Source organism: Rhinopithecus roxellana, chromosome 6 (genome assembly GCF_007565055.1).
Source record: "Rhinopithecus roxellana isolate Shanxi Qingling chromosome 6, ASM756505v1, whole genome shotgun sequence".
In the NCBI taxonomy this organism is placed as follows: Eukaryota; Metazoa; Chordata; class Mammalia; order Primates; family Cercopithecidae; genus Rhinopithecus; species Rhinopithecus roxellana.
In genome coordinates, this window is record NC_044554.1 from 154,842,785 (window position 1) to 154,852,889 (window position 10,105).

General features: G+C 49.7%; 1 pseudogene; it reads right to left on the reverse strand.

The window, feature by feature from the left end:
• Positions 1–601: 601 nt before the first annotated feature.
• On the reverse strand, positions 602–9,717 carry LOC104677382 (annotated as a pseudogene).
• Positions 9,718–10,105: the final 388 nt, after the last annotated feature.

Here is a 10,105-nt window from a genome sequence, read left to right on the forward strand (position 1 = left end):
GCCCCAGGTCAGGGTTTGTGTCCCCCAAGGAGCTCCCACACGCATGCCTGCACACACATGCCTGCAAACGCACACCTGCACAGTCTGCACACATATACCTGCACAAGCATGCCTGCAAACACACACCTTGGACATCTACACCTGCACACACATGCCTGCACACATGCCTGTACATACACACCTGCAGATGCACACCTGCACACGTACACCTGCACATACATGCCTGCACACACACGCCTGCATACTCAAACTCTTCCTGGCGCCAGATTTTGCCACAGGAAGGAACAAGGAGCAGGGTTCTCTAGAATGATCCCTCCCTCCAGCCTGTCTCTTGAGGATCAGTTGATTTGTGGGGTCAGGGTCTCCTGACCCATTGGGAAGCCTCCCTGCCTGTCTCTAGCTTCCAGCACAGTCCGGGAGATCTGTGGGGTTGATGTCAGCTCCTCAGACACCCTCAGCTGGTATGGGACAGGTGGAAGTTTCTCAGGGTCTGGAGCAGCCAGGTGAGGGGAACAGGGAGACAGGATTATCCAGCCTCATCACCACAGGCTCTGAAGGTCTCTCGGGGGAGGCCCTGGCAGCTCAGGTCTGTGAAAATGGGTTAGAAAGGGTCAGAAAGCGCCAGAGATGGGTGCCCCGTGTCCACATCCTGCGTGCCATGTCCTTGGGGCAACACTTCTCCCTTTTCAGCCACAACTGTCCCATCTGTCATTTCTTCAGCCAGCCCCAGAGGGCTCCGGGCTGTTCTCCAGTGTGCAGATTCCAGGGCCTGGTGCAAAGGGAGACGCCCTCGGGGGCCACAGAGGCTGCAGCTCTCAGCAGGGCTGGGGGTACCCTGGGAATTCAGCCCCCGCCTGCACAGGGAGGAGTCCTGGGCAGGTGGCCCTGTGAATCCATGTCTTCCAGGAGTTTGCAAACCTTCTGCCCCGCTTTCAGGAGCCCCAGGCGTAGTCATCTGACCGCCATGGCCAGTCTTTAGAATTCCAGTAGCAAGGGACAGAGATGGGCTTAGGAAGTGTTCTGCAGCTCTGCCTGGCTGTCAGCACACCGAAAAGAATGAGTAAGCGCCGCAGAGCCCTGCCATCTTGCACACGCACTGCGGGGGTGGAGGCGTCCTCCTGCACACAGTCCCCGCGCTCCACCCCTCGGCCCTAGAGTTCGAATCCCCTCCAACAGTGGTCTCTTCTCTGTACCTCAAGCAGGGGACCAGGGTGGGTGCCTCAGCCCAGGACCGCTCAGCAACAACATGACCATTCCAGTCCCGAATTTCTAGAGCTGGGTACCCTCCTTTTCCATGAAACCATCCAGAGTCAACGTGCGACCTTGGGTCACCCTCCCTGGCTAGGACTACCCAGCCCCTCCATGGCCTCTGGCTGAGAACCACCTTTGACTTTGTTTCCTGGAGATGGTCCTGAGGGGCAGCCCTGGGTCTCTTGACTGTTTCTGGGAACATCAGGGTGAGGTGCCACCCCCTCTGCATTTGCCACAGAAAGTTCTGGGCCTCCTGAGGACTTTTCTGTCCAGCTCCATAAAGCAGGGTTTTGTTTTTCTTTTCTTGAGACAGGGTCTTGCTCTGTCACCCAGGCTGGAGTGCAGCGGTGCAATCTCGGCTCACTGCCGCCTCCTCCCAGGTTCAAGTGATTCTCCTGCCTCAGCCTCCCAAGTGGCTGGGATTACAGGCATGTGCCACTACGCCCAGCTAAGTTTTGTATTTTTAGTAAAGACGGGGTTTCACTATGTTGGCCGGACTTGTCTCAAACTCCTGAGCTCAGGTGATCTGCCTGCCATGACCTCCCAAATTGCTGGGACTACAGGCGTGAGTCACTGCGCCTGTCCCATAAAGCAGGTTTTTAACCGGAAGATTCACGGAGGGACTTCAGGGAACTTACTGAATTTTGCATGTATCTGTACAGGTGTGTTTTTTTGATTTTTTGGTTTTTTCTTATTTCCCTGGGAAGAGCCCTGAAAATCAGCAAACATAGCCGAAGTAAGGAGGGACAGACGGGCCCTAGAACTGCAGCCAGGACCTGGCACAGCCTTTCCATGTCCAAAGCTGTGTCATAAGGCCGAGTTCAATGCACCTTCCCTTTCACCCCAGGGGAAACTGAGACCCAGCCAGACGAGGATTTGGCTCAAGGCATACACCCGTGCAGGGGAGAGCCAGCCTGGAAGTCCAGCCTGGGCTGCAGTTCTCAGGAGGGCTGGGGTACCCTGAGAATTCAGCCCCTTCCTGCACAAGACTGCAGAACACTTCCCACCTGTGTCCTTAGCTATCCTGGGAAGGTTTCATCAGCAGGTTCTGGGATGGAACCAGCCTCCTGTAAACCCTAATATGCACAGGTACACACACACATGCACATGTGCATATAGACATATATACACATGCACACTTATGCTCATATGCACACGTCCATATAGACATACACACATGCATACACACGTGCAGACATATACACACATACACATATACATGCATGCACACATGCATACAGACATATACAGACCTGCACACATATACACATATGCACACGTGCATGCACACACATGCACATGTTCCCCCTTAGCGTGCAGCAGAAAGAGTGCAGTTTCCCCAACCAGCTCACCCACGGAGCCTTCTGTGGGTGTCTGTCCTCCCACCCCCACCGCAGCAAGGCTCCATGATATGATGGATGAGAAGCCTTAGGCAGGGAGAGAGGCCGCAGCAGGATGGCATGGAGGCCACCTCCAGACTGGGGCATCACCCGGAAAAAAATCAAGAGGGTATAAACACAGCCAAACAATAGGGGAGATGGGCCCTGGGGCTTCATAAAGAGTGTGTGGCCAGGACAGAGCTCAGGGCCCACTTGGCTCGGGGCAGCCAAAGGGATAGCAGAACAGGGGCTGCTCTGGGCTTGGCTGGGACAGACGTCTCGGGCCACAGCTGGCCCGTCCAGCTCAGAGTTGGCTGGGAGGCCTGGTCTCCATACAATAAACAACACAGGAAGATAAATCGAAAATGTGTCTGGAACTGGTAAGGAGCGGGAAGAGGTGGGCAGGGGTCACTGGGAAACCTGTCTCCTTCCCTGGCCACTGCCCCCTCTGGGAGGAGGGCCCAGAGTTCTGGTGTCGGGGCACAATCTTGTAGCCCACAGGGTTGTAGCCTGCTGTGGGTTGGTGGTGGACAGCTACAAGATGTCTTGAACATGTAGAATCAGAGAGGGCCTTTGAGGAGAATTTCCACTTGGAAAATTCCAGGGGTGTATGAGGGCTCTGTGTGGAGTCGAAGTGCTGGAGGGCAGAGAGGGGGGCCTCAGGCCAGGGCAGGCGGGACTCAGGGAGCCCACAGACCATTCTGAGCATGTCTCTGGGCCTAGGGACACATTCTTAGACAGGACAGCCATGTCACAAACCACATGGTCTGGGGGCAGCAAGAAAGTAAAATTCCAAACTATTTTTTTGTTTTTGAGACAGACTGTCACTGTCGCCCAGGCTGAAGTGCCGTGGCACGATCTCTGCACACTGCAACCACCACCTCTCAGGTTCAAGCGATTCTCCCACCTCAGCCTCCAGAGCAGCTGCTCTTCTCCTTATTTCACCTCTGGGTTGCCCTGACTCAGTCTCAGAATGTCCCCCCTCCCCAGGCGGCCTCACACACAATGCTATCTGCACTGCCCCAACTTCTCGGCCTCTACCCCTGGTGCATGCTTGCTCTTGCACCAGCACGCTGGACTTCTCACCTTGCAGGTACAGGCCCTGAGTAGCCCCATCATCTCTTCTGCCAATGTGTCCTCCCAAGAACCCATTCGGTTGCCTGGGCCAGAAGCCAGGGAGCTGAAGTTGACGCCCACATCCTCATGCCCTCTATTGCACCCAAGAAATTCTTCCTCCCCACCTGTTCCCCACGCAGTCCAGCACCCGGAGCAGTCCTAAAGCTGTCGCCTCCTCACAAGCCCCCAGCCTGCCCACCAGGCCATCGCAGCCAGGAGGATCTGTGGGAAACACTGGGTTGCCCCCATCAGATGCCAATAACCCACGCCTCTCTTTGCCTCCCAGGTCCGCTCAGCTGCCCTCAGAGTGTGTGGTTTCAGACATGACTGTCCCGCCTAAGAATGTGTTTAATCTTTAAGGAATATGTCAAAAGTATGGAATTTGGGCCAGGTGTGGTGGCTCACGCCTATAATCCCAACACTTTGGGGGGCTGAGGCGGCGGATCACCTGAGGTCAGGAGTTCGAGACCAGCCTGGCCAACGTGGTGAAAACCCATCTCTACTAAAAACACAAAAATTAGCCGGGCGTAGTGGTGTGCTCCTGTACTCCTGGGTACTCGGGAGGCTGAGGCAGGAGAATCGATTGAACCCAGGAGGCGGGGGTTGTAGTGAGCCGAGATTGCGCCACCGCATTCCAGCCTGGGTGACAAAGCAAGACTCTGCCTCAAAAACAAACAAACAAAAAAAGTACGGAATTTTACTTTCTTGCTCCTTCCCCATCTTCTATAATCTTAAGGACCAAGGCTCAGTCTCCCGTCGTCATAGGCCCACCTGGTCTCTTGCTCCTCCTCTACCGTTTTCTCTCCTCCACCCCTGGACTTCCCACCCATAGAGCAGCCAGTGGGGGCCTTGAATTCGCCATGTTTACCCCACAACCGGGAGCTTCTCATGCTAGTTCTTTCCCAAATGTTCTTGCACTCCCTTCCCTAGTCTGAGCAAGAGATGTGGACTGGCCCCCAAAAGTCAGTCAGTCAAGCCTGGGCAACATAGCAACATTCTATCTCTACAAAAAAAAAAAACAAAGAAAGAGAAAAAAAATTGCTCAGGTGTGGTGGTGCGCACCTGTAATCCCAGCACTTTGGGAGACTGAGGTGGGAAGATCACTTCAGGCCAGGCATTTGAGACCAGCCTGGGCAACACAGCAAGACCCTGTTTCTATAAAAAAAATTTTTTTTAATTAGCCAGGCATAGCAGTGGTGCATACCTATAGTGCCAGCTATTTAGGAGGCTGAGGGAGGAGAATCACTTGAGCCCAGGAGTTGGAGGATGCAATGAGCTATGACAGAGCCACTGCACTCCAGCCTGGGAGACAGAGTGAGATCCTGTCTTTAAAAAAAAAAAAAAAAGTGGGCCAGGCGTGGTGGCTCAGGCCTGTAATCCCAGCACTTTGGGAGGCCGAGGTGGGTGGATCTCTACCAAAAATATAAAAATATAAAAATCAGCCAGGTGTGGTGGCGGATGCCTGTAATCCCAGCTACTCGAGAGGCTGAGGCAGGAGAATTGCTTCAACTGGGAGGTGCAGGTTACGGTAAGCTGAGATTGTGCCGCTGCACTCCAGCCTGGATGAGACCTGCCACCAAAAAATAAAAATAAAAAATAAATAAAAAAAAAGAAAAAAAAGAAAAAGAAACCAAGTGCTACATGTGAATGAACTCAGGTAATCTGCATAGACTCTATCCCTTAACTTAAGCCCAGGAGGCTGACGCTGCAGTGAGCTATGATTGCAACCCTGTACTCCAGCCTGGGTGACATATTATATATATATATATATATATATATATATATATATATATATATATATTACATAATATATATTATCATTATTTAAAAATAATAATAATAACCTACTGTTTAAGATGCCCTTATGTGGTAGATTCAGTGGTGGAGCCTATTGTTTGTCCCCTGTTGACAGATGAGGAAGCTGGCTCTTGGCAGAAACAGCAAGTGACTTCCTCAGGGTCTCAGGGCTGTTGAGAGGTGGAGGTTGGAAATGCTTCCATGTGGTCTGAGACGGAAGCCCTGCTGGGAAGTCCTCCCTCAGGGGACAGGAGCCTGTGGACATGCCTTGTACCCTGTTGCACTCTCCTTGGATGTGAGAAAGTGCTGCTCTTTTCATCTTAGAGATGAGAAAGGGAGGCCTGGAGAGGAGGCAGTGACTTTTGGAGGCCACCCTGAGTCTATGGCACAGCTGAAGCACTGACTTCTGCTTTCAGCTCTTCCCTCCTACTGGTATTTCCTGATTTCTTTGAGATCTGAAGTAAGGGGAACAAGGCTCCTGGGCCTCCATGAGCCAGGTGGCCCTGATGGTGAGCCACCCACAGATCCACAAGCATTGGCTGCAAGTGCCAAGCCAGTCAGCATAGACCTCCACCATCTGTTATCATTGCCATGCAAGGAAAGAGTCCCAGTTCACAGGCAGACATGCTCCACAAGGCAGCCAGGACCTGCAGCCTGGCCATACCCATCATCCAGGGTCAACATGTTGGCCAGGCTGGTCTCAAACTCCTGACCTCAAGTGACCCACCCTCCTCAGCCTCCCCAAGTCCTAGGTTTTCAGGGGTGAGGCACCGCACCTGGCCTTTTACAGTCTTTTTAATTACATTCTGCTAACTTCAATTTGGCAGTGTTTCCTCTTTTTTAAAATTTAATTTTTAAAAATGTTTATTTATTTTTCTAAGATGGGGTCTTGCTCTGTCACCCAGGCTAGAATGCAGTGGTGCAGTCATGGCTCACTGCAGCCTCAACTTCCCAGATCCTTTCACCTCAGCCTCCCAAGTAGCTGGAACCACAGGCGTGTAACACAACACTCAGCTGATTTTTGTATTTTAGGTAGAGATGGGGTTTCACTATGTTGTCCAGGCTGACCTTGAACTCTTGAGTTCAAGTGATCCACCTGCCTTGGCCTCCCTAAGTGCTGAGATTACCAGCATGAGCCACTGCACCCAGCCAGTTTGGCAGTGTTTTCCTAAGAATTTTTTTAATCAATGTTCATAAGCAATATTGGTCAGTTGTTTTCTTGTAGTGCCTTTGTCTGGCCCTAGAATCAAGGTAATGCTGCCCTCAAAGAATGAGTTAGAAAGTATTTCCTCCTCTTCAAGTTTTTGAAAGCCTTTGCAAAGGACTAGCATTAATTTTTGTTAAATGTCTGGTAGAATTCACTGGTAAAGCCACCCCGTCAGGGGTATTTCTTTGTTGAAAATATTTTAATTAGTAATTTAATGTTCTTACTAGTTATAGGTTTATCCCTACTTTCTTCTTTTTGAGAAGTCTCGCTCTTGTTCCCCAGGCTGGAGTGCAATGGAGTGCACTCTGAAAGTGCTAGGATTACAGGCGGGAGCCACCGTGCCCGGTTGGTTTACTCATATTTTTTATTTATTTGTGATTCAGTCTTGGTAGATTTTGTGTTTCTAGAGATTTGCTGTTTCATTTGGTTATTCAATTTGCTGGTGTACGTATGTTTATAGTATTCTCTTATAATCACTTTAATTGCTGTAAAGTCACAGGAATGCCCTCATTTTCTTTCTTTTCTTTTTCTTTTTTTTTTTGAGATGGAGTCTTGCTTTGTCATCCAGGCTGGAGTGCAGTGGCAGGATCTTGGCTCATTGCAAGCTCTTCCTCCCTGGTTCACGCCATTCTCCTGCCTCAGCCTCCCGAGTAGCTGGGACTACAGGCGCCTGCCACCACACTCGACTAAAAATATTTTTTGTAATTTTAGTAGAGATGGGTTTTGACCATGTTAGCCAGGATGGTCTTGATCTCCTGACCTTGTGATTTGCCCACCTCGGCCTCCCAAAGTGCTGGGATTACAGGTGTGAGCCACCGCGCCCGGCTTAATGCCCTCATTTTCATTTCTGATTTTGGCTACTTGAGTCATCTTCTTCTTTTTTTTTTCTTAGTCAATCTACTTAAAAAGTTATCAATTTTGCTGACCTGTAAAAAGACTTTTAATTTTACCTATTCTCCTTTTCCTATTCTTTATTTACTTTCACTCTAATCTTTGTTTCCTGTATTTATCTCTTTTTTTTTTTTTCTAGATCCTTTAAACTGTATAGTTGGGTGACTGAGTTGAGGTCTTTTATTTTTTATTTTTATTTATTTATTTGTTTATTTTTATTTTATTTTTTTCCACTGAATGAGGCTCTATTTATTCTCTTGGTAATCTCTTCCAGTTAACTACTTCCGTTATAGGTGATGAAATGGGTAAGGCTCCACACTTCAGATGTTGGCACTGCTATGAGCATGGTCTTTCCCTTTATTGCAACTCACAATTAAAACCTTTGATTCTTTCTTATACTCCAGTCCCAGAAGTAATTTCCACTGTAGAAGTTAATTGATGAGTAGTAGCCTATAACCAGGCTCTAGCTCCTCCAGGAACACTACAGGATGAATTTAACTATGCATTAAACTAAAAGGCATTCTCTCAAATATTTGAGTTAAAATGCATTTTATTTTTAGACAACCTACATGACATGTTTTTCTTAAAAACAATGCCTCAAACTCCAAATAAATCACGGTTAAAATAAATGAAGAGCTCAAGATGACATCCAGTCCCATTTGTCTTAAGTCCTGGTGTTGTGTGGATGAGAAGCAGAAGCCAGTTATGATGACAGGTGATCCAAAGTAATTGCCAAATTTGTTAATGTTTTTCCATTTCTTTTTTTTTTTTTTTTTTTTTTTTTTGAGGCGGAGTCTCGCTCTGTCGCCCAGGCTGGAGTGCAGTGGCCGGATCTCAGCTCACTGCAAGCTCCGCCTCCCGGGTTCACGCCATTCTCCTGCCTCAGCCTCCCGAGTAGCTGGGACTACAGGCGCCCGCCACCTCGCCCGGCTAGTTTTTTTTTTTGTATTTTTTAGTAGAGACGGGGTTTCACCGTATTCGCCAGGATGATCTCGATCTCCTGACCTCGTGATCCGCCCGTCTCGGCCTCCCAAAGTGCTGGGATTACAGGCTTGAGCCACCGCGACCGGCCATGTTTTTCCATTTCTAAACCATCCTTAAAGAAAATCATATATGGGGTCACACCATCCTCACGGTAGGCCAATAGAGCAACCATGCCATCAGGATTCATGTTTTCACCAATAAAGAACTGGTAGTTTTTGAAATTAGCAAGGATGTTTGAAATTAGCTTGATTTGTTCTGCAGCCCCTGTCATAAAAGGTTTTACTCTTTCTGTTTTTCAAGTTTGCCTTTGATTGATTTCATGTAATCTTTTATGCACTTCTTTTTTTTTTCTTTTTTTTGAGACGGAGTCTGGCTCTGTCGCCCAGGCTGGAGTGCAGTGGCCGGATCTCAGCTCACTGCAAGCTCCGCCTCCCAGGTTTACGCCATTCTCCTGCCTCAGCCTCCGGAGTAGCTGAGGCGCCCGCCACCTCGCCCGGCTAGTTTTTTGTATTTTTTTAGTAGAGACGGGGTTTCACCGTGTTAGCCAGGATGGTCTCGATCTCCTGACCTCGTGATCCGCCCGTCTCGGCCTCCCAAAGTGCTGGGATTACAGGCTTGAGCCTCCGCGCCCGGCCATTATGCACTTCTTATAGGTTTCTTTTGTGAAACTTGTTTCCTGCAGGTGATAGTTCATGACAATACCGACACCAGTGATTACTGTGCTTTCGGTACCTTCGCCCTCTGGGCCTTCAGCGGAGGCATTTCCACCATTGAGCGAGTCATCAATGTTACCTTATGTTCTATTGACCATCTTCCCCTCCACCTCCAGGCACAGTCCGTCCGCGATCTCCCGGATCTTGTAGATGTCGGAGAACAACTCACCGTGGCTGATGAGGTCCCGGTAGATAATCATGATGGCGACTGAAGGGAGACGACGACGGCGGCGCTAGTTTAGCAGGAGCCCGAAACTCGGAGCTAGGGCCATGCAGCCGGAGCGGCGCTGGAGGGGAGAGCGGAGCGGGTGGAAAAGCTATCTATTTTTTTTGAGATAGAGTCTCACTCTGTTGCGCGGGCTAGTATGCAGTGGTGCAATCTCAGCTCACTGCAGCCTCAACTTCCTGGTTCCAGTGACCCTCCCACCTCAGCCTCAAAAGTAGCTGGAACCACAGGCGTGTAACACCATACCCAGATGATTTTTGTATTTTAGGTAGAGGCAGGGTTTCCCTATGTTGCCCAGACTGGTCTTGAACTCTTGAGCTCGAGTGATCCACCTGCCTTGGCCTCCCAAAGAGCTGGGATTACCCGCCTGAGCCACTGCTCCTAGCCAGTTTGGCAGTGTTTTCTTTTTTCTTTTTCTTTCTTTCTTTTTTTTTTTTTTTTTTTTTTTTTTTGAGATGGAGTCTCACTCTGTTGCCCAGGCTGGAGTGCAGTGGCGCAATCTCGGCTCACAACCACCTTTGCCTCCCGGTTTCAAGCGATT